Here is a 25868-nt window from a genome sequence, read left to right as displayed (position 1 = left end):
TATCCATAAAGTCATGCTGTGCTGGTTATGGTAAGACTTGATTGCTGATCATCATTCATGCCTCTCCCCAGACAGATTGATTAAGTTATTGATTGGTCATTATAGAACAAAACCATTGTGGATAACATCTCCTCTGGCATGTGTTTTGCCTTCTTATAATGCCTGATGCTATTGATCTGAATTATTAATAAAGCGTGAACCATAAAAGTGCATTTTAACGCTAAAGTCTCAGCATGTGGTGAGATGGGGGGGGGGTAGTACAGGCAGCATAAGACAGGAAATTATCTTAATGAATGGAGGGTGAAGAAATTGAACCATAGAAGCAGGTTAGATAAATAAATTATATCACTCCTGATCTCTTAAGCTTTTTCCACTTGTCAAAAACATGTGAATAGATACAATCTGCTTTCAGTCAAATGACTCAGGTTGACGCAGTAGACACTGGTTTTTAATCAGGTCCAATCAGCAGTGATGGAAACATGACACCCGGGTGAACGCGCTTTATTTTAGCGGTCTAGACACTGATGCTGCACCTTTTCTGGTACAATGTTGTGACGCACATTGGACGTAAGGGTATTGGTGCATAACTACCCACGTTTTTTACGTCTTGGGAACAATGTGCAACGGCATTTTCTTTGTTTTGGTATCATTCAAGATGCAACACTGGCAAGACAGCGAGTTGAGAGAGCTTCACAGTTTGCAGTCATTGTAAAACTTTAAAACACAAAATCCTCTACTGGCAGTAGGAAAGGAGTCAGTTGCCTTTTTTCTCGCAGGTTTACTCTAATACATATTTAAAAAGCTGCATATAGCTGCGGATAGTGGTGTGGAAGAGGTATACGAGTCATACGAGAAGAACTGAGAAGGTCTTGAGAGTTCGAGCTGCCTACCACCTTAATCCTCTTATTCCCCCTTTTTGTGTTTACAGTGCAGGGTACCATGTATGGGGAGTGACCGCCTGGCCAGTAATTAAACTGGAGTTTGTCTTAACACTCACCTCAGAGCCAAGGGAAACACCAAAGTGTCAGAATTAACATACAGGTGTAACAACCTGCTCGGGCCTCTGTTATTACAGAGCCACAGGCCCGGCTGATGGAGTTAACACACATATCTTAAAGTGCAGGCTGACCCACACAGTTTATTCATTTATAAACCTTTTAAAGTAAGCTGACTGCGAGGTGACCTTAAAGTCAATGTGATCAAATACTAAATGCAGAGGCAGGTCATTTTTCTAATATAAAAACTATACAGTCTCATTAAATACAGTTTTCTAGTAAATGATTAGGGTGGGTAGGGTCGTTTTCTTTCGAAACAGGTGCGTACACAGTGTCAGAGCTGTTTTTTTTTTTCTCTTAAAAAAAAAAAAAAGCACAAAATTCTAGTCGATGTGAAAGCAGTTTTTGGAAGTTGAAATTTAACATATTAACAGTTTAAATGCTTCATTTAGTTTGTTGTGTTCCTCACTGAATTCATTTGACGTTCTGGTGCCAAAACGCTTCCATGTGAAATACAGCCACACTTTCAACCTTTTAGATTTAGAAAATATTTTGTCGTGTCCACATGAGGTAGCTACTAGCTGACGGTGGGCTAATGTTAGGTGCTGCCAGAGTTAAGTGTGATGTTAACTCTGCATGCGTGGTGACGTTTATGTTGCCTGTAAACAGGACAACTATTTCAGTACATAGCTCAGGCACCAAAATCTGCATTGTGATCCGGTCGGTGCCAAATCCTATTAATGAGCTGATCCAGCAATATTATTTTGAACCAGACATCAACGTTTATTGAAGAATATTTATATATGAGAGGAGAGCAGATGAGGGAAGAGGCGGAGATAAGGTTGAATTTCAGTGTGCGACGTTAGATTCAGACAAGGGATGATGAAGACCGACATGACGCAGATAAGTAGATGCAGCTCGAAATACCCGCAGACAGATGACATGGTTTCCTCGTCTATACCTCTTCACACCTCTGTCTATCACCCTCGCAGACACATGCACACTGAACCAAAACACCAGCCGTAGATGTGCAAAAAGTCATGGACGCCTTCCCTGCAATATGTGCTATCAAGCGTGTGTGTGTGTGTGTGAGTGAGAGACAGAGTGTGTGTTGCATTATCACCCCTATTGTACCCTGCAGCCTTCCTGTTGACAAAGAAAGTAAGAAAAGCAAGAAAAAAATAACTGATGCAGAATGTGAGAGACATTTTGGATGAACTGTTAACTTCCTCATCCCACCCCCATCTATCTCTCACACACACACTGCTGCTCTCGGCTCTTTGTCCCATCTCTCTCGCCCTCTCTCTTTCTCTACTCCAACCCTTACCTCCTCCCTCCCCCCTCTCATTGCCTTCCTCCTTTCAGCCTCTTTCCTCTCAGTCGTTGCCTTTGACCCCGGCACCGTGTATAAAAGCTAACTCTCGCACGTCACGGGAAGGTCACCCGCACACTGGGAGGTCAAGGAGAGGTTTCGTCCGTGCCCTGGGGCACTGCCTCGGTCCCAAAGGACTGTGGGCAATGTGACAAGGACGAGGCCTAGGGGTGGGTGGGGTTCCTCTTGACCTCAGGGAGGGGGTTGTGGATACGTACACAGCTGTATGCGTATATATGTGGAGTTTTATATTGTCATTATGCGGAATACGGAGGTCCATTTTTACAAGATACTTCAGTTCCTGGAGAGACATTTGAATTTTTGTTCGTTTAAAAAGGCAAAAACGGCAGAAAATAGAGCTTCAAATTCACATTTAGCGTGGATGTGCTGACGGTTTATTGTGATTCATCACATTTAAACCCCAACAAAAATACTAACAGTCTTTTCCTGTACATAGGGAGGAGACATTTCTTACTAGGGCTTCATATTTTAAAGCAACTTATCAAGACTTTTATACTTTTCATTAAAAAAAGAAATTCATTGTTACTTAACTCCATCACAAATTTTTTGAATTATTATCATTTTCTCCCCTTCTTTATTTCCTCTTGTCTCTGGGGAATGTGTGTGTGTGTGTGGGTGTGTGTGCGCGTCCAGTGATTGTCTGTCTCCTATAAACTGATCTGTCTTAGTCAGAGCAGGGTGACAGGTCCCTCTGTGTCTCACAATAGACAGACAACCCCCTCTCATGCACACGCACACACACACACACAGTCTCACACACACAAACACACGCGCACACACACACACACACACACACACACACACACAGAGTCACACTTACCATACAACCAGATGGGCTTGTGTCCCCCATCGCCAGACAAATTAAGTTTGGGCCCCCAGATTAATATTCAGGCAAAGCACTGGCTCTATATAATTGAATCATGGTGCCATGAGTGTACAACAGGGGCTACTTTAGATGCAGCCACCATGTGCGCACACACAGACACACACCGACATCAACACTTGGCTGCCAGCTGCGCTCGGGATCCTGTCTGCTGGTTGGGGGCCGGTCATGAATACAGAATCGTGGTTCTCCGTGTACCACACTCTGGTTTATGGTGGATTTTACCTTCTAGTTTGTATTCGATAGCTGGGAAACTATTTCACATTATTTCTTAACCATTGTTTGTATCATCATAAGGGATACTAGCATGAATAAAACCAAAAGAACAATTTACGATAGCATAAATTGGCCAGGGAGATAAATTGGTCAGTAGCTTATTAAGGATCAGTGCATAAAGAGTTGCAAATACTTTTGTTTTATTAAAGTTCATAAAATAAGTAGTAAATATATATTGAGTTTAAATTAACATTGTTTTAAGTATAATAGGTAAAGAAAAGTTTATTTTTCAACTATCCTGTCGATATTGTTAAAACATAGCGTAGTTAAATAAAATAAATAAACTTCTGTCTTAAGGTGATAAAATGTCTTTATTGGCATTAGTTATATAATGTCTTTGTGACTGATTGTACGGCGTCATTATACACCCATTAATCATCTTTGTCAAGGAGGTTTGTTTTCATTGCTGTTTGTTTGTCTGGTACGGCTTGGTTGAAGCCTTGGCGGAGGTATGCGCTCTTCTGAGTGCCATATATTTAAAGGTACGACAGTGACAGTGAATTGTCTTCATGGGAGACTGTTCCAACCATATCACACTACTGGTAAGTACAATAGCTTAAGAACTTAAGAGAATGAGTAACTTTTAACTGATTAAGCTATTTTTCTTTTTTTTTTGTCCCCATCAAGGTCCAGGTTACATTAATTTAATGGACTTGAATGGTGCTCAGTACAGCACATACCTCCACCACTGCCCAACAGTCCCCTTAAATTTAGGTAAAATTAGATTATAGAAATCCATCCCCTAAATATGCCTGATTATTTTCATCAAGACCCATGAAATGTTCTTTGGGAAAACAGTGAAAATGTACAAAAAACAACAACTCCCTATATCATAATATGAATTCCTGGAGCCGCATCAAAATGTTATGGGTTCTTCCTCGACCCGTACTCTATCCTTCCACCAACTTAGGTGGTAATCAATCCAATAGTTTTTGTGTAATCTTGCTGCCAAAGAAAACACCCAACAAACAAAAGGACAGGGGTGAGAACAAACTCTTTGGCAAAGGTAATTATGTCATGAGTTATTGTTACAGACTGCTGTAAAAGTACTTAAAGTGTGATATTACTATAAATAATTCCTTCCTGGTACTTTCATTCATTGTATGATCGTAAAACAGTAGATTACATTAAAGGCCTTAAAGACAAGACTACCAGCTCATATCAGCGTTTTAGTCATCATGGCTCCATTGTGTCGTACCAGCTGCAGAGCAGAGCGTCCTCTGCGGTGCGCGGTGAAATTGCTGAAACGTATTTATGTTTGTGTTGAGGCTTTAAACGTTGCGTTAACTCAGCCCTGATGGCTGCAGTTCATCTTTATTAGACAGGGAAGCAGCTGGCTGAGAGGACTCCAATTATAGGAGACTCAGCCGCAGTTAATGTCCCTGCATCAACACCAACGTCAAAAAAAACAACCCAGAATTTAAAATTCCCTTGAAGCCTTGTTCACGTATGCTGTTCACATATGCTGTGCATAGAGTGTATTCTATAGGCAAGAGGAATCAATATTTAAGTTCCCTTTTGATAAGGATTTCTTTTTGATTAGGTATGCTTTTTGTATCAAAGTTTCATATCGTTGTTTTTTGTCTTATACTTAACAAAACTGATTCTGTGTAGTATTCTCAGTGAAGTACACAAACTTTGAAGCTAATTAAATTCATCTTCCTCTGCAGGACATGAAATAAAAGTGTTTTGTATTGTGATGAAACAGAAACATAACAGTTGTTCAGTGGGTCTCTTCTTTTAAAAGGCATTTGTTTGGTTTACTGTTGGAAACCAGGTGCTAAACCTGTCAGTCATGAACCAAAGAGGAAAGACAGTTTCTTAAGAGCCATCTTTATTTCAACAATTTAACCTATACCTATTGAAAAACCCACTTAAAATGATATCTTAAAGCATCGTGGGATCAGGTATTGTCTTCATTATCATTACAGATAAAAATCTATCGTTACCTTGAATAAGATTGGGTTTAAACATTGTTGGAAGCATTTTGGATAATTTAAGTACACAAATCAACATAATATTTTAGGTCTAGTTGTTTTTAGATAAAGATTTATATGTAATTGTTACATATTATATCTCTTGCACATAGTGGCTTTCTTTTGAAGTCAAATGCATTTAAGTTTATTCCCTGAAAGTATACATCTAATAATAGAACAAAGTGCTAGCCATGCTCTGCTAGCTGCCAGACTTCCCACTCATCTTTAACCTCACATACACACACATGCATACACTATGCACACGCACACACACATACACGCACACTGACACCTCCAGTCTTCTCTGCTTCCTGTTCTCTCACAGGCTGTCGCCCTCACAAGTTGTGGTGTAGCGAGAGGAGGTGACATGGACACGCGCGCGCGCACACGCACGCGCGCACACGCACACACACACACACACACACACACACACACACACACACACACACACACACCACTTCATTTCTCACCAGGCTTTTTCTGTCCTCCTCACACCTCCTCCTCCTCCTCGTCTCTCACTCTCTGTGTCACACTCAGAGTTCAGTCGTGGGTTAGCTGGCACAGTTGCTACATATTGGATTTCGTGTTGCCTATCAGTCAGATTTCTTCGTTTATTTTCATCAGTGTTGGAATATTTTTATTAGTCAAGTGTTTGTAAGAGGCAAACACCATGTGATTCTTTAAAAACTCATCAGATACCAATGAGACTGCGATAAATGCCGTCTCTTTATATTTTCACATCAAGCGTAAAGACCTTGCACCGGTGAAGTGCTGATGATTCCTCATCTAATTTCACGGCTCCTCTCGACGTCTCTCGTGTCCAAATTAGCAGAGAGGACGCTGCAGATGATGAAGGCACCAATCAGCATCACACCCTCAAACACTGATTTCCTTTACATGGACACCAATAATCTGTCTATTAACCTCATTTTGATTATTTGGATTGTGGTGATTACATGAGTTGCTAATAGAATATTGCATTCATATCTCTGTACATGTTACAGAGCAGAGTCTGACTATGGTGCCATTACATCCGTTTTCATTGTAATTCCACCAGTTTTAAAACCCCAACCTGAAATACTTTTATGTCCGATGCTATCGTATGCACTTAGTTTTCTTTCTAATTTTGCAATTTGCTACAACTCCTTTTTATTTTTCCATCTTGTTGGACGTTTTAATGCAATTAAGACATATACATGTCTACTTAAATCAAGACATTTGCTTCCTGTGGCAAGACAAATCATAGAGTGGCTTCGTGTCGAGTTCAACTTGGGTGAACTTTGTGATATTCAGTATTTAGAGAATGACCTTATATGATTATAAGGTAATCAGAACATACTGTTTACATGGCAGTGTCTTATTCAGGCTATTGTCTTAATCAGGTTAATATCTAAATATTGGTGTCCATGTAAAAGTAGTCAGTAGGACCCGCTCACCAAAGCTGTAAGAGCAGCTTCACTTAACAAAGATCCTCCCACGAGGAGCTCTCCAAAATCACATCAGTGCCTCCTATTGTCAGTTCGATAAAGATTCTTCAGCCACCAGACTCGACCTCCGTGTGTGATAAAGGCCACAGTGCTGGTGAGGCTGTGCTGTGGAAGAGGGGGTATCTTCCGTCCACAGATGTTTGTGTGCCGTGTGAGACCCATCACTTTCAGTTGATTAAATCCCCACAGTCATCTTATCTGGAGGCAGCAGGACAGGTAAGTGCGCTCCACTGGCAACCGTTAATTTGAAGGATGTGCTGCACATTTTCAAAAAGCCAGTCCAATTACATACACCACTTCCTGTGTGGGCGTCTCCATTCGATCTTGCATAATCAGAAACAGACTTAACTTCTCTGCCTCTGTCCACACTGAACTGGGTGTCTCGGTTGTGCTCAGATTTTGATTTATAGAAATTGTCACGGGTGAACAATCAATTTCAAGAGACACACAAATCCACACTGAGGCCATATGGTGTGTGGGTCTGTCCCAACATACACACATGATTTCTTGAGCACCAATGTACACATGTGTGTCGTTCCACACAGTACACTTAACCCACTTCAACATTTCACCTACTGCTGCATTGACTTCCTAGTTGCCTTTTCAGAATTTATCCCCGGAACTTTGAAATTTCTTTTACATTTAACCAGCGAGCCACATTGTTGTTGCCTTGAATATAAAATTGTGTAAAGTGCACATCACAGCCTTAAATGCAAACACAATTACTGGTTATAAAACTGTGGACTACAGATTTTTTCTACTTGGCAAATGCAAAGTGACTAAAAAATGCTAAATCTATACCTTTTAGGTCTACATGTGTAAAAAAGAAACTCACAAGAACGTCATCATTGTGAAAACTTTGAGCAGAGACAGGAAATGAAAATCTGCTCACCAATTCCTTTGTACTGTTTGTATTGATAACAAATCAGCTGGATATCTGCAGACAGTGTTCACTTCCTGACAGGGTAGTTCACACATGGTTGACTTGACGACCACAAATTTACATCTTGCAGCCGGATAATATCTTTGGTCTCGCTCTTCGTTGCAACATCTGCTATGAGACAGAGTCGACTAACTGCAGTGGGTCATAGACTGTAACATGTCACAGTTTACAGGACTGTTGTGACTCAAGGCTGCTCATATAGCCAGCTCTCGTCAACTATTTTTAGCCTAGAATAAATTTTGCATATTGTAGTAACTTGGATGTAGACATTTTAAATGGACTGTATTTAGAGCTTTTCCAGTCTTATCAATCATTCAAAGCACTCTACAGTACAAGTCCCATTCACCAGTCATTCGTTCCTTCCTGCACACATTCACAACGCCCTTCTATGCCCTGTGCTTTTTCTATCGCACATCTGTCGGCACAGCTGTCAGGGGCAATTTGGGGTTCAGTATCTTACCCAAGGACACTTCGGAATACAGACTGAGAGAAGCAGGACTCGAACCACAGACTTCTAGTTAGTGAACAACCCACTGAACCACTTACAATAAGTAGCTGCTATATAGATTACAATTAGTGCAGATTTGCAGAAATGCAAAAATCTATGTTAGGATTGTGATAATCAATGTTGGATCATTCAAAAAGAAAAGTTGTGATTATCAGATGATCTTTTCAACTTATCCAGCCCTATTTACAATACATTTAAGTATCGGCTTTTCACAAATACTTTAATACCATTTTGCTGCCATGACAACTCTTCACCACTTGAAACAGCTGCTAACAACATGTATTTACAGTGTATAGCAGCTACTGTTGCCCTGAGGTGTGCCAAACCCGCAGCACATGTACACAGACACAGACAAAAGAGGAAAAGCACAGACCAATAATAGCTGCTCCATTTCTCATGATAGACGCCACACACACCCATATACACAACCCTATGATCACAAACAACAGTGCCACTAATGACATGCTTCATAACGCCGCACCTTTATTAACCACAACATAACTAACCAGAATAGACACACGGGAGCCTTTGAAGTGAAACACGCTCGTCACCCCGGGCCTTGCCACTCTTATCTACTGTACTCTGCTCTCCCCGGCCGGATGAGGGTATTAGCAACATGAATAATTAGGCCAGATGTCCTGTTCTGGGCCAGCAGTGAGCTCAGTGCAGACACACAGGGAGTCCTCGAGAGAGGCGAGCATAGGACGGTCAGAGGAAGAGAGGTGTGCACTGTGCATTTGTGAAATTATCACGACTGCACAAGCCACAAATGAGAGAAGAGAAGACCTAGTTTTCAATGTAGGCCCCTGCAGTAATATTTATCAATCTCTGAACCACTTAGCCAATGCGAGAGAGACAGAAAGAGAAAGAGAGCGACACACACCACATCTTTCCGACACTAATGCAGCAGGGACGGCGGCATTTCCGCTGAAAAGCACATGAAGCCCCAAGGCAGCTTTCTGGTCCTTGGTAATCTTCTTCAAATCTCATCCCTAATACTCACTCACACCCAAACACCCATCTGAAATGTTCCCAAAAAAAAAAAGAAAAAAGAGGCGGATTGGTCGCCTGGATGGCTGGATGACTGGATGACTGACTTACTGGCTAATTGACTGGGTGAGTGAAATCAATGTTGTGAGCTGAATGTGCTTTTCAGCTCCACTGGCAGCACACTGGTTCAGTAAGAGTTCAGCGTGCCATGGTTAATGGTCTGGGGGATTTGTGTTGTGGCTCAGCTGGCAGGACACAGAATCACAGGCACTACCATGAATCCACTGGCGAGGTCGCTTTACTGATATGTCATTAGTAAAAGATGAGGAGGTGTGTATTTTGTTAAGTTAACTGGTTATTTAAAATCGGTATTATGGTTTATAAAGTTTAAATAATCTGCATACTATCACCTATATACATTTGTTTAATTAATATTTAAATAATGGTATAAAGTCCACACTGACATATTTTGGGGGGTTGTATGATGGACTATTTCGTGTCTGGGTGAAAGAAAAAGGGAAGTCTCTTCTTTTTTAACTTTATAAAAATAAACATATACACAATAAATAGTTGTGAACAAATATATATATATATACTGTGCAAAGAAAACATTTAAAAGAAAAAGACATGTGGAGTATAATGAAAATATGAGAGAACAGAGATACACACATAGAAGCTTGTCTTTTCATCATGATTCTTTAACCTTTGAAAGGAGGCGGTTTCCTCTTGCTTCCAGTCTTTATGCTGAGCTAAGCTAATCATCTCCTGGCTGTAGCATCATACAGTTGACAGCTAAGCAACAAGCCATCTTTCAGAAAGCTTTTTTAATGGGAAAGTAAATTCAAATTTTAATTAAATTAAAAGAAGAATCCGATTCAGTCCATCGCACTAATGATTTTATACGCTCAGCTGAACCTGGGAATTCAGTGGTAAAGAGCAGTTCATTCATTTCTATAAACACATCTAATGCCCCAGTTCCACTGATCAAAAATCCCATTCACACCCACAAACATCTGGCTTTTGTCTACAATGAGAAAAGATACAATCAGCATTTACTCTCGGGTCAAATGAAGACAGGTTTTTATGCACTTTAAACACACTCATTTCTTCTTATTTATTTTAGCAGTCTAGACGCTAAAACTGCACTTATTCCACTCTGACGTTATGAAGCGCAAGCAATAAATGTTTATGTACTTATTGTTTTTTATATCTTGGGAAGAACCTGCAACAGCACTATTTTCTTCAAATATCGTATTAAATGCAACTCTGGAAAGAAGACAGAGAGGTTCTGGTTTTCCAGCGTGTTTGTGACATCAAACATGACTTGTTTTTTTTTCTACTGGCAATGGGAAAGGAGTCAATTTCCTTTTTAGCGTTGTAAAAGAGGTAGGTGGCAACAAAAGCACCAAATGAAAGTCAAAACAATTTTTTGTTTGCTCATTTCTATCCAATCTTCATACAATTGGTGCAAAAGCCAAACCAGTGGGAGAGAGAGCTAAACTGTCTTTCTGTGCCTGTCAGTTTGTGAAATTGGTGTAACAGTGAGTCGCTCTGTTCTTCATTCATCTCTAAGCCAACTGGTAACGAGGCCCTGGTCTTTCAACAGCTCATACAGAAGTACACACATGTATGCACACACATACACATACACACACCGACTCAAACACATGACCTCGCTGCATTCGGCCTGCTCTCCCTCACCTTTCAAGGCTGCAATGGGATTTTCTTTCCTCTCACACAACCTGTATGTGCAAAAACATACACACAAATGCACACAAACACCAACCTCCTCACACTGAAAACACACACACACACACACACACACACACACACACACACACAGTTCGGGCAGACTTCTGCTCTTATGTCCAGGGCACCTCTAAAATAGGCGCAACATTGAAATCAGTCCCCGGGAAAATTGGATCCTGTCCACTGTTTAAATTCCACAGACTTTGAGGCATGCAGTTGCTTAGCAACAGCAGAGCTGTATCTCCCTCTCTGATATCCATTTTGGTTTACTTTCTGCATATTCCAGCTTTGACTCAGACCTAAGTTAATCTGAAATAATTCTAGTTTATATAAATACACTTCAGAAGCATTTTAAAAGATGTAACAAACAAACGACTTTGAATTAAAGAATTTATAGTTGTGATTTGTCACAGTTTTATTTATATTACAAATGGAGAACATGGACATTATATAGTATGAAGTGTAAACAACCCCAACTTACAATATTGAGTTATTAAAATAGCTCAAAACATTTGACTTTTCAGCTTAATATCAAGTGCCAAACTATTCTAGACTGTTGATGTACCATGGAATCGCCCCTCAGTATCAAAGTCACTGATCACTGTGGCCAAGTAATATTTCACACACACACACACACACTCACATTTTCATTGTTTGGGACATCTCTGATTATTACACAAGTCGTGATTATTATTTATTATATAATGTTGGTTTGTGTCATTTCTTCCTTGTAATGACAAGCAGTGGAGTAACGTGATGAAAATGTGATTCTGGTCTGATGTAAGTCACTGCATGTTTTGATTGCATGTCTGAATGGGGGTTGTCTGTGTGTGTGTGTGTGTGTGTGTGTGTGTGTGTGTGTGTGTGTGTGTGTGTGTGTGTGTGTGTGTGTGTGTGTGTGTGTGTGTGGTGTCTCCTACTCAAATAGCTATAATAACTTCTGCATCACAGTCCCTGAGGGACTAGTATACGTAGGTGGTGTTGGTGGTGGCAGTTGGATTGACAACGTAGGGACTGTGTCGGTCTCGTTATTTTCTGTTGTCATTTTTTTTCTGTTGGAGGTCCCTGCAAGTCCAACCATTTTTTTCTTCCCTTCATCTTCATCACGGTCACAGGAATCAAAGAAGCCCCGTCTGATGTGTCGCCAAATATTTGATAAGTCTTCACACTGCCCAGACTGACCCTGGACCTGTGGACAAATTCCTCGGCGAACAAAGGGGATTTCATTACATGAACAGGATTTTCTGTGTGTACACTGTGTGTGCATGTGCATGTGTGTGTGTCTGTGGTCCAGTAAATTCAGCTTATACTCATCATGACTGCTCAGTAATCTCAATGTCATCAATTTCAGACATATGACTATAGTTGCAAACTACGCACACTACACACTCTGATGATCTCAGTTCTTCTGTCTCCATTATGAATACATTTCACCTACATGGGTCTTTCTGTTGTGTGATTATAGCTCAATTATGGACCAACCCATTAATTGTCAAGGATTTTCTCAAAAAAACATTCCATCTAAGATAAATGTAGCCTTATCATTTTGACGTAGGGGGAGGACAAGACATGCACGTTGCTTCTTCCAACTCTTTTTCGGACAGAAAATAAACTGTTAGTCAATGTTAATTTATATTATCGAATTTTGTGATTTTTTTTCTACAAATGAATTTTATTTTATTTTAGAAAAATGCTTAAAATACCCTGAACTAAATTAAACATGAAATAGTTTAGGTAAATACTGATCACATTAAATAAGGCTCTGTACTAGAATAAAGCAAAATCTTTATTAATTTGAATAGTAACAACAACCTGCATCAAGGTCAACAACTGCTGTCAGACATTTCTTATGACAAAGAATTATCATTAGGTTTTTTGTTGACAATTATAAGATGATAGTATCAATGAGACTCACTAGTTTCACTTATTTGTCTCGTGAGATATCAGGTTAATATTCTGACACCGTTCTGCTTGTTTACGTCTTACTGGGAGTCCGAAGAGTGAATCAATATCGATTTCAGCTGTGCATTCAGAGACAGATCTGAGGCGTGTTTAGCCTAGCTTAGCTAAAAGAGTGGAAGCAGTCAAAGGTGGGTCTAACAACTGCAAAGCTCAGTTTTGATCTCTATGGCTTTTCTACTCAACACAAGAGATTTACATCAAATGCAGGGACTTTATTTTACTCAGATATAAAAAATATCCCTACATGAAGCTTTACAATAGGATGTTTCTATAAAACAAACAGGATCGAGGCAGTCCGAGGCTCGATTCCTCTCTATGTCCTTTCTCTGGGATGAAAATACTTTAGTAACTCATTTATGGCAAAACACTATTTGATTGCGTTCAGGTTTTGCTTTTTACAGAAGACATACTGTGTGTATTCATCTTGTTTGGCTTTCCCATAAAAAAGCTCTACTTTGCTATAATGCAAGAGTTTACAGTAAGTGACAGTGGCAGAAAGCTGAAATGAAAAACATTTTCTCAGGCTCTTTGCCGACAGAGACCTACACATCATCACGAGTATAAAGGTTGTCAGCACACTTCTCTCTCCGTCTCTGACTGTTCTCAATAACCCTTGTTGCCCAGATAAACGATGGCAGGTACTGGATGAAAGCCAGCGTCGGCTTCACTTCGGCTAGAAGTCTCTCTCCACTGTTTCATTCAGTACCATTCAATATCAGGCATCAGTGCACAAACCAAAGAGTGATGTGTAATAAAGAGAGAAAATGGTTTAAGATGAAAGAGTGCCCGATTGCTTGCGTATGATTAGCTCCATCAAGCGTGGCCCCGGCAATCTAGAGTGAGGTGTTTGTCAATGTGATGTTCAAAAGCAGGAATAGAAACTTTTAAAAAAGTGTGATGCAAGCACAAGCGTCAAAGTTTCAGCCACACTTGTTTATCAATTATCAAAAGAATGACGATTCTCACATTTTAATCTACTGCAGACAATTTGTCTTGTTACACCATCAATGCAAAACAAAAGGTAAGACACTGATAATAATACAACGTGAGGCTATGGTACAGTCAGTACGTGATTTGTAGGGGAATAAGGGGCGATGCCATTCCCTTAAAAAACAAAATTATCAAAAAAGCATCCCCCTGTCAATTCTGCCATACTCTTTCAGCCATCCCCTGAGAGAGAGACTGCTCAGCTGCACCAGGCGAAATGCACCCCATGTCGGTGGCCGTTAAAACATCCATCTCTTTTTCTACTCCACACTCCCACTGATCAGTTCTAAAAGTTATTCATCTGGAGATACCTGCCCAAGTAATATTCACAACCAGTTTGGTGAAAATCTGCCATGCCTTGTTGAGTTATTTTGTATTCACACACACATCACACGCTCAATACACAGCAGAAGCCTCATTACAACGGCAAACTATGACAACTAACTTAAACTGACTATTTAGGGGCATTGCCATTGCCCCTGGTAAAAATAAACAAATCGCCTACTGAGCACAGTTATACAGAAGAACAATCCTTTAAGAGATTCTCAGGAATGGAGCTATAGTTATTCTCCTGTGATTTCACATACAAAACTTTGGAGGAAAATATCTATGTATTCAGCTGATAACAGCCTTATATCTACCACAATCTCTCAATCTACAGTCTTGTGCAGCATGGTGCACTCAGCAAATAAATCAGACTGTCCCAGGACTTTTTCTTTCTCTGCTATCACATTTTAACAAACAGTCTTTCCTGGTGGTCTTTTTTTTTTCCTCGTTATCTTGATCTTTTCTTTCTGCCACTGTGTCTCTATCAGCCTAAGTATGTTTGTTTGGAGAGTACAGCTCGCCCAGTACAACATGGAAGTACGTCAGCATTGTTGGCTCATGCTTAGAAAAGGGCAACAGGAAGAGACCACTCAGGGAGAAAGGAGACAGGAGGGGAGGTGAAGGAGAGAGGGGTGAAGTTGGAGTGAAGGAAGAGTCAAAGGACGGAGGAGAGGAGGGCGAGGAGATCTCCAGTGGAGGATGGCGATGACTTAAAGATTTTCTGAGTGCTCCTTGAAACGCCTCTTCATCAGACTCATTGATTGAAATTCACAAACAGTGGTTATTGGTGACTAAATGTAATGGAAGGTTATTTAGGACATTTAAGACCATTAAGAATACAATTTTATACCTACGTCAATTACGACAGATATAAAGCAATATCTGAGTCCCAAAATTACTTACACTTCCCTATAGTTGAAGATAAGTTGGAGTAGCCTAGTAGCGAGTAACTCAAAACACCACAGTATCTTGCAAACTATAGAAACAGTAGTTATCCATAGTCTTTCCCACAGCCAAGACGAGTGAACTGCGATAAATTCTGACCAAGGTGTATTTAGTCCAGTTATCAGTTCCATGTTGGTCTTGTTTGTACTTTTTTTTACAGTGTGCAAATATCTGAATCATTGAGAAAGACCTACACCTAACAACGGAGACATTACAAACTATACATGCCACCAAAACATTTATCTTAAAAAATATAACTCATTTTACAGTGCGACAGATGTAGCTACAGAATAGCGTTAAAATAATTCAGACCCACCTTAAACATATTTAAAACCTAGCATGTCATATTTTAATGTATTCAAGGCTTTTAAGGTCTTAGATTGTTTAGAGACAATAAAATTTTAGACTTTTTTGGAAAACTTCACCCAAAAGAAAAAGGAAAAAAAGGGACTCTGAAAAGACAAAACTTGGTTTGAATGAGATACAATAACCTATCAACTACTAGCAAGTTAATACTAGACCAGCACCTACTACTCTCTTATAAAAAGGAGATATTTGAAATAGACGTTTGTGTAGTTTGACTCGCTCAGTTTTACTCACTTTGTCTCATAAGCAGGCAGTGAAGTGCTCTGGGTGTTTGCACTTTTCTTCACTCTTCAGTCCGTTTGTCCTTTTGTCCCCCTCATCATGACGTGGTGACGTGTGGCAGATCATTTGGTCCCTGGTCCCCTCCTGCAAGTAAAGGCTGGAGTTGTTTTTGATTGTTAGAAATGTATTTTCTCTGTGGATGAAACATATGTTGCACAAGTATCGGAAAAGTAGTGTTGACTGTGGCTCAGGAGGTAAAGAGGGTCATCCACTAAACAGAAGTTCAATGGTTTGATCCTTGGCTCCTTCAGACCATTACAAAAGATTGTTTAGAAGTGAGGTATGATTGTATGGGTGAATGAGACTTGTATTGTAAAGCTTTTTAAGTGCTCAATAAGACTGGAAAAGTGTTATATAGTCGATTCACCATTTACAATAATGCAACACAGGGACTCTCTCCATTTGAAAAGACTGTCTGAGGTTGCAAATCCATTTATAACTAAAAACAGTTTAAAAGTACTTTGAAAGGAAACAGTTCATAGCAAGGTTTGAGGATTGTCAAGAGTATCAAGGACGCCGTTTCTGGGAAGAAATGTTGCTTTTGAATTTAATTTTTTTATGTTAACTGTCAATACTGTGAGAGTCACAAAAGGGAATTAACTCAGCAGTGGGATGGAGGCACAAAGCTAGAAACAAAAATGGTCTTTATGCGTAGAAAACATACAGTTATAGGTCTGTATTGTAGGTATTGTTACTGCAAGGCCGATGTCGAGTAGATGATGAATGAGTCAGTAGCACAGGAGAACCTGGATCTTTACCAGGCTCTCAGTCGAGTGTGTTAAAGATGAATAGACGGCAGCTTCTCTGCTACTCGTTTTCTCCTGGCATTGAGGGAGGAGATCATTAAAGTAAAAGCAGAAGTTACATTTGATGAATGCAGAGACGACTCTAACTTCAGTATTCAAGAACAAAGTTACAGTCGTCACTGGATGTTCATTCCTTCTCCCTCTTTGTATCTCTTCTCTTTATCTTTTTCTCCTCCCTGTATCAGCACTATTGCTTTGATCGGGCTCTTCATATAACGAGGCCCCAGGGTCTACTGTGCAAGAAAGTCCAAACTAAAGTGTGTGTCTGTGCAAGCGTCCACACACATGTGTATGTGTATACATGATTGAAGTATGTGTTGCCTATGTTCTTGCCTATGTTCTTGCCTCTGTCTTTTTCCTCAGGGATTAATTCTTCATAAGGTTTTTTTTTCTTCAAATGCTCCACTAACACTTTTAATAGAGGAGTATATCACAGTCTATAAGTGATGCTGCTTGGTTGATTCTTTTTTTTTTCCACTTCAGTTCTTATGATTGCATAATTGGCATGGAAGCAGGATAGTCTAAATTGCCACTTAAGGAGATGATAAATTGAATAAGATTATGTTTGCTTATATCAACTATAGAAAAGTAGCCATTAACTCAGGCTGCATCCAAACTACTAAGTTTTTGTTTGAAAACGCATCAATTCTTCTACGGATACGCCTGCCGTCCACATTACTATGAATAAATGATGTTTGGAAATGATAACATAGACACTCACTTGCTGATCTGATCTCTTCATTCAGGACGTAGCCTTCGCTTCGTAAGAATCCTATCACATGACACCCTCCGGAAGAAAACAGCCAACCTTAGCCTCAGCTACCAGTGTAGAACGCAACATGGACAATCAACTACAAGCAATACTGACCCTGTTTGCTTTGCTAACACAATGATATGATTGCTGACATGTGTAGGATGCAGGCTATCATTTGAGCAATTCCTGTGTACGTGCGTGGTCAGGTGAAATGCATCTTCAGAGGTGTCATAGGTAACAGATTGTCTTCCTTTAGAAAATGTCGTTTTCAAATGAAAACAGTCATATAGATTAAGCCTCAGGGCACAATAGATAGTAGGTACAAGTCAGCACTAGGGTTTTTTTGGAACTTGGTTGCCATATTTTATTTGTTCACTGCAAAATAAGGACCCATATCAGGGGAAACATTTAAAGATGGGAAAAGAGGAGATGCACAGAAAAGCGGAAGGAACATGTCCTCCAGCAATTACAGCTCCTACCATATCTGGTATTTTGTCAGATTTTATGTTCTTCTCTGATAACATCATCTATCCCATCCTCTGTGTGTGCGCGCGCCCCCCCCCCCCCCCCTCTCAGACAGGATGTTTTGAGGAAGACAGCAGGGTCACGGTCTGATCCAGAAAGTATGATAAAGATCAACCAATTCCTCCATTCGTGTGTGTGTGTGTGGCCGTGCGTGGGTGTGTTTGTTCGTATTAAAGTGAAAACTTTAAATGTTTGTAACATGCAAGTCTTTAGTGTGTTTACCATAAGGTAAAGAAGTAAAATGCTTTATAGATTGTATAAGTTATGGGAACAGCCAATCACTTAACACTTTCATTTCTCTCTGTTAAATATAAGGCTACAGGCAGAATTAGCTTCACACAGAAACTGGTGATGGCACGAAACAGCAATTCTGGTTTTATGTCATATTACAATGACATACATTTTTTTTAATAAAACGAGGTATGAAAACTTATGTTCCAAATAGATTGCCTGTCAATAATCAATTAACCCAATGACCAAGAACATGTCAGAAATTAATAAATAATACCACCTTGTCAAAGGTGATATTTTTTAATTCATAATATATTCTGATTCTGATTCTTATTCTGTTTTCCTAATGGAAAAATAAAAGTGCCAAATCCTCTCAAATGAGTGGCTGGGACTAGTGACTGATCTGATCAACTGATTTTCAAAAAATGTGCAGATTAATTCACTTTCAATCAACAAATCGATTAATTTACTCAGCTTGAGATTTGTAGAAATACAATGTTATTTTTATAGAGGCTGTATACAGACACTGCATTAGGACAAGTAGACAAAAGTCAGGTTTTTGCAGTGCGGGTGGGAGGGGGGGAGGCAGGCCACTAAGGGCCAGGTCTGAATTAAAGGAAGGGGGAGGGTTTTTAGGGTCCCAGCCAAAGTGTCTCCTGCAGGAGGTGGTGTGTCGGCACAGAGGGATTCCCACTCCTCTGAAGTCTGGCAGCCGGTATCTGGTTACTCCTGTCGGTCTGCCATGATTGCCCTCCACTCACATTCCACAGCCCTCATTTACTCCAATCCACACAGGAATCTGACAAACTCAGCATTACAGACAGAACAAACACACACACACACACACACACACACACACACACACACACACACACACACACACACACACACACACACACACACACACACACACACACACACACACACACACACACACACACACACACACACACACACAGAGCGAGATCTCAAGCCAAACATTGAACCAACGTTTGACTGAAAACATCCGTCTGAGATTACCACATTGGTTGCGACCATTTCTTCAAATTACCCCTTCCTTTTCTCTGTTCTCTCCCAAACACAAACTCTGCATCAATCAGGAAAAAAAGCAACACAACTTTAGACAACTTCGACTCCAGCAGAGGTTTGTGTTCCCGCTGTAGTGTTAACCAAGTTGTAAAATGCCAGAAATGTTGTAATCCACATGGAGCCGTTTGTCATCTCACACCAAACTGTGAGAGGAGCAATAGCGATGTGGTGGTTTAGCCCTCAACCTCGGTTATCCTGCTGCTGGAAGGAATCCCGTTTCAGACGGCTGACTAGACGCCCGGCTGCTCATATGATACGGCCACATGCAGTACTGTGATCATCTGTGATACTGGAGCAGGACGATATGTACTTTCAATGACTCTACGACACCCGTGTTTGTACACATATTTTCTCATGTATATGAATAGGAGCGCGCAAGCTCTTGGCGCATGATACCGTGCCTTCCTTTGCAAAATGAATTTCCCATTGCTTTATTAAAGGCAGCTCTCTGTCAGCAACTGACATTGACATTGTTCTTCTGTGGGATATTTTGGGGGCCTCTGGGACAAAAAAACCAATAGGACAGAGGACAGAGCAATTCATAATCAAAACGCAGGCGAGAGAATGGCTCTTCTTGGGTAAGGTAATTGAAAAGGAAAAGGATATTGTAGTCATCTCTAGCTTGTCTCATGCTGATATTGCACCTATCAATCATATTTCATTGGGTATGTTCTGTGTGTTCACTGACATTTCTCTTGATTGATCAGAGTAATAATACGCACATGCTGTGTGTATAAATACATAGAGAGGGAAGAGTGGGCTGCATGTTATGATTTAACATGATGTGATGTTTGCGTGGGGGAGTGGGGGTATAATATATAAAATAAGGGTATCTGTACGAGGACATAGACATCCACATCATCATCTTTACATGTATATTCAGCTTTGTAGAAAGATTTGATTCTGTAAAACCTACAGAGGAAAAATATTTCGTACTCAAGAATACTTTTTTTTTGGAGTATCACTCAACAAAAGACCCAATAAAATAAAAATATTCACTCTCTTTCATCTATAAAAGAAACTGACGGCTTTTGGAAAAAAATAAAAAACCTAGACTGATTATATAAACCATTTGGATGGTGCTAAAACACATCTGATTTTAGCACCTCTACACCTCAAAAGCTGCTCTCAGACATGCACTGAATACTCAATTCTCTGGAGGGGCTGTATGTGAGAACACAAATGTTCGACTAAGTTGGTCCAGACATTTTCCAGAACTTTTCTTGCCAGCCCCCTGGTAAAATGTCCTGAAAATGGCTGAGTAAGCCTATGTGAGAATACAGCAGGAAAATGTTGATAACGTTTCTAAAGCCCAATTCATGCTTCTGCAGCGAAGCTACGCTGTAACCTACGCATACACATGTACCCTACGCAGAGCCATACACAGACCTGGCACACACATTTGCATTCTCACACACAGCCCCCAAGGAAAATGGCAATGCATATCTGAAAGCAGCTTGAGAAAGATGATTGAAAGCAACAAAACTAATATAAGACACATCTTTAAAAACTTCTCAGAGATGCAAGGTCCATGTTTTTATACTCCACACAAAAAACATGTGGTGTCACATTAGCAGTTGTCATGGAGATGAATAAGTACTGGCATCTGAACTCACAAACTCTGCGTGCACAGAAAAGCGGTCCTGTGTGTGACAGTGCCCAGCAACAGATCAATAATGACTTGAAATCCAACACAGAAAGTGCTTCACTGAAAACATTTTTCTAAATGAAAATCAACGACATGCCACTTGGAGCTGATTTTAACTTACAGCCTTATATCAAAATCTTTTAATTGAGCACAATGACTGTGAATTAAGAGGGTGTGTTATTTGTAGCAGAGATCAACCACAAAGTAATATACCCATTTTGTTCATGTGTGGAAATAGAGTACATTTCAGCCATTATATATTGTGCTTGTCTGTGATATTTTCTGTGTTTTGCTGAGGTCAGGGAACAAATGACTGCAGGCCGTGCTGCAGCTAAATAAGCATTAGAATGCCAGAAGTGACTGTCCCCTTCTTTTAACCCCCAACGGCACATCCCAGGCTGTAAACATGGCTAGACTGCCCCCGCCCCGCCACCTCCATAACCTCCCATCCTGGGCTCCAGCCCCCCTCCTGCTGGGAGCAGGCACATAGACAGACTTACACCCCCCCCCCCCCCCCCCCCCCCCCCCCCCCCCCCCCAGGGAGATGGAAGAGGGGGATGTGGGGGCGGCTTTGTGTCTACCGGCACAGGACTTTGTTGCTGCATCCCTACATGCATGCAGGCACGTGAGCAGGAATACATGAGCGCGCACACGCACACACACACACACACACACACACACACACACACACACACACACCGGCTCTTTTGATCTATATATACACACCGCATATATAGGATATCTCAAACAATAATGCCGTTTAAGATGAATCACATTACAGACAAATCCACAACACGCTATTTAGTTATAACAGTCAAGAGGATGTCAGATCCGATGTCAGATGAGATTCCAATTAGAAAAAAAACAATATTCCTGAGTTGAAAAGGTCAGGAAACACTCACACACAAAGAAAAGGCCACACAAACCCCACTAGCCTCACACACACAGGCTTGTAATGCCCCACCTACACACCACATCCCTCCCAACCCCCCAGGTCTTTATACACACCCGCACACACACACACACACACACACACACACACACACGAAATGCTATATACGTAAACACACATACATAGGAAGTGGATGACCTGCTATAGGCTGCATGGGTGTTTTCCTCAAAGGGAAACCACATGCTGGTTTGATTCTTAGAAACTGCTGTTCAACACGTAGGCTCACAGTATTGCATTATACTGTGAAATAAAGCCCAGTGAATTCAGTAAAGATAGTAGAGAAAAGCATTTAATTCTTTAAATGTGATTTGGTAAAAATATTTTACACTAAAATGAAAGGACGGAACATATTCAGGTCTATTTTTAAAACAGTAGTCAAAAGTCACTGTAATCGAACCCTTACGACAACTGGAATATAAGATATCGACCTAATATCCAGTCCTTTTATATGCAAAGGTACATTTAAGTTTAGTTTAACCCAATATGAGGCTTTAAGTCTTGAGTTAGCATAGAATCAAGGGGGTATCTTCCCAATTTGCAGTCTTTTCAGCACTACATTTCATATTTAAAACATTGTACAGACTGTAAATCAAACATGGTGTTTCAGTATTCCTTAATATGGTATCATATATCAATATTTGTCCAAGGTGTGCCCCACCTTTCGCCCAATGTCAGCTTGGCTCCAGCACCCTTAAGGATAAGTGGTATATTTAATGTATGAATGGATATAGTTAACATATCCTTGTTCTTGGGTAAATAGTCAACTGTAATGTGTTGTATATGTGATGATAATTAATTAATTAGCGCATCACTTATTTATGTGTCTATATAAACGACAGGAAGGCAACATCAGTGTGGAGGTGGCGTGTGTGTGCGCCTCATGAAGATTGATTGATCGCAAAGCATCCGTGTGAATTTTGTCATGATCTACCTACATCTGCCGTGGTTCACACAAATGTGTTGTGAACATCTGTGGACGGGACAAAACATATGAGCATGTGGACCACACGTGCCACTGTGCTAGCTGCACACGTGTGTACGTTTCCACATATGCAGATTATTTTTATTGCTTTAATTCTGTAGAGCATTTAGTATTTAATTGTTTGTATGAAAAGTGCTTTACAAATTAAATCTGATCGAAGGTTCAACCATCAACAACAACCAATCATGTGCAACAAAGAAAAGCATCCCCTGCACATTTGAGAAGACGGAACCAGCAATTGTTTTACGTTTATGCATAAAAAAAAAACAAATAGGTGTTATGATTATTCAATTGCCAAAATAGTGGTTGATTAATTGTCGGTCATCAACTAATCCATTAATTTCATTACTAATCATTGCACCTCTGTAGATAGTTCTAGATTTACTCAAGTCTGTCGTTAAAGGTTAAAGAAACAGGGGGGGCATTGATATGACTTTTCTTTTTAAATCCAGGCCATAAACTACAGTGCTTGACATACATGCAACATCAACCTGAAGACAGGTGAGGGAACAGCTAGTCCTTGCACGCTTTGTTCCTGGCAGCACAGTCATTGTTTGAGCTATAGATCAACATTTACCCAGGGCACCCCCCCCATGTTAGCCACAGACAAACCACAGCAGCACATGTAAACGTCAGTAAAGAGACAGACTGAGAGCTTTGACTCACTTTTGGCTGACGCCGATCTCATGTTTGATAAAAGGGAAGTGGTAATAATCCAGGTGATAGACACGCTCCGTTGCACTCAACCTTTTCTTCAGTCTTACAAAACCATAGCACCTGACATAACTAACCACCCTGGAGAACTAGTTAGTCCAACTAGTTGCCTGTAGTGAATGGATTGTTAAAGTCTAGTTCGTTTGTCTTCATAGTAAACTTAACCCTAACCCTTCATGGTCTGTTTGTAAACCGCCATTTTTAATCAGACGATGCAAACACCTGGATCTCCCTCTGCACACCTGTGTCATCTGGACTGTAAAAGTGTTATACCACCTTTCACCACACTCGCTGACTGTAATGTACCCGGCACTAGACTCCAGAGGGGCGCTGTTTCGCCAAAGAAGAAGAACGTACACTACAGAATATAATGGAGGAAGAAGTAGAGGGATGTTTTTGTCAAGAAAATTATTCCATTCTAATTAAAAGCTTAGGTTAGTGAAAGTGCAATTTAGACTTCTCAGAAATAAATACCCAAGTTCCCCCAGGGATCAATAAAGTATTATATAGTATTATATATGTATATATTTTTTTCTTCAATACTTACATTTTTCCTATTTTACTTATACAGTTTCATTGATATTTTTTTATGTAAATTATATGTAAAATGTGTGAAACTTTTACAGCATTCTTCCCCCAGCCATAGATAGAGCCTTTATTCATTTGTCATTCTCACAGCATCAATAGTCAAATTGAAACATACTCAGACTAATAAAACTGGAACCAGCCTGTCAAGTGTTTTTCTCTTCAAAGCTGCTCTCACACAAACAGCTTACAAGTGTAATATTCTGCAGATCTCCATGCCCACTAGAGACACTGCTGAAATCTGTATTAGTTTTAATGGAATTATTGCTGTGCAGAATCAGGGTCACCCTGTCTGAGGGAAGTCATGGATATGAGGCCTTTCCTCTCTCTCACACACACACACACACAGCATACACGAACATACACACATAGCTCAGAGCCGCTTTAGTTGTATTAGCAGGGTTAGGGATTACTGATGGGGCGGGCGCAGCGATGGCCATGAGTTTAAAGTGCATGATGTCAAGGAACAGGGTCCCACCATGTGGTCCTGCCACCCTGGTGGGATATGTTATATTCCTTGTCGAGGAAGCTTTGTTCCTGGAGTCTGTGCTAAATATAAAGAGGCAGAAGTAATTTATGATCTGGGCGCCTTCATTATTTAAACAGGAGGGAAGGATTCTAAACACGTGTGAACACAGAGGAAACTTTATACAGTCAAATAGCACTAATACCGACATAGGTATTTATCCTTGATGAATATTTTTAGCCTGAATTATAACATGTGTCAATTAGTTATTTTTTACTCAGTAATGTTATAACTATTACAGATAAGAAATGGAGATACATTTGAATTGTGTTTGACGATATCTGTTTCAGGGACAAGAAAATTCTTGGATTTCTTCACTCAGGTCTTTTGTAATAATTGATAGACAGGAAAAGAGGCACACACACACACGCTCCATTTAAATCCTGCTTGTACCACTAAGTATGTTGTTTCTTCGCCTAAATTCTCAGTTTTTTCTTTTTTCCAGTGTTGTCGAACAAAGCAGCGGATGGGGGATGGATGGTGCGGAAAGTGGGTCTTGTGAATGTAGGTCTTTGAGACAGTGTGTGTGGGTAAAGCAGGCTTACAGTAGTAATCCTCTTCACAGACACCCATCTGACTAGCAATAGGATGAGGCCCAGACAGACACACACTCATGCACGCACACACTGTTCGGGTTTGACAGAAGGAAATCTGTTTTGTCTTGTTTTTAGAAATACAATGGGTCATAAATAGGCCTTTGTCTCTAAACGCATTCTTGCTCCAGTCTCTCTGAAATCTAAGATGTCTAAGAAAAGTTTGGAATCTTCCAGTACGTGTGTGTTCCCTCCGGTGTGGCACCGAAATTCTCAATGTGATTGTTTGATACATGTTACACGCTATTTCCTCTACAGGCCAATTCAAACGAGACGGCTCCTCGAGGAAGCTGGGTCGCCTGTTGACTTTATTGGTTCCTGAAATTTCGCAGTACCGCTTCCTGGCTCTGATGTCACCGGTCGATTAATGACACAGGAGGAAGAGGGACATTCA

At 40.4% G+C, this 25868-nt stretch overlaps 1 long non-coding RNA gene across 1 annotated transcript in view; it reads right to left on the bottom strand.

The window, feature by feature from the left end:
* The window catches only part of LOC117771686, a 75306-nt gene extending 51297 nt beyond the window's left edge, over window positions 1-24009 (bottom strand). Inside the window, exons 1-2 of the long non-coding RNA XR_004615630.1 lie at window positions 23719-24009; window positions 16022-16142 (exon numbers count right to left, since the gene is read on the bottom strand). This is a non-coding gene — a long non-coding RNA (uncharacterized LOC117771686). The remainder of the gene's footprint in view (window positions 1-16021; window positions 16143-23718) is intronic.
* Window positions 24010-25868: the final 1859 nt, after the last annotated feature.

The sequence above is a fragment of the Hippoglossus hippoglossus genome, chromosome 12 (assembly GCF_009819705.1).
Source record: "Hippoglossus hippoglossus isolate fHipHip1 chromosome 12, fHipHip1.pri, whole genome shotgun sequence".
NCBI classification, from domain to species: Eukaryota; Metazoa; Chordata; class Actinopteri; order Pleuronectiformes; family Pleuronectidae; genus Hippoglossus; species Hippoglossus hippoglossus.
Note: the sequence above shows the minus strand (reverse complement) of the source record. Positions and strands in the feature narration are given on the sequence as shown.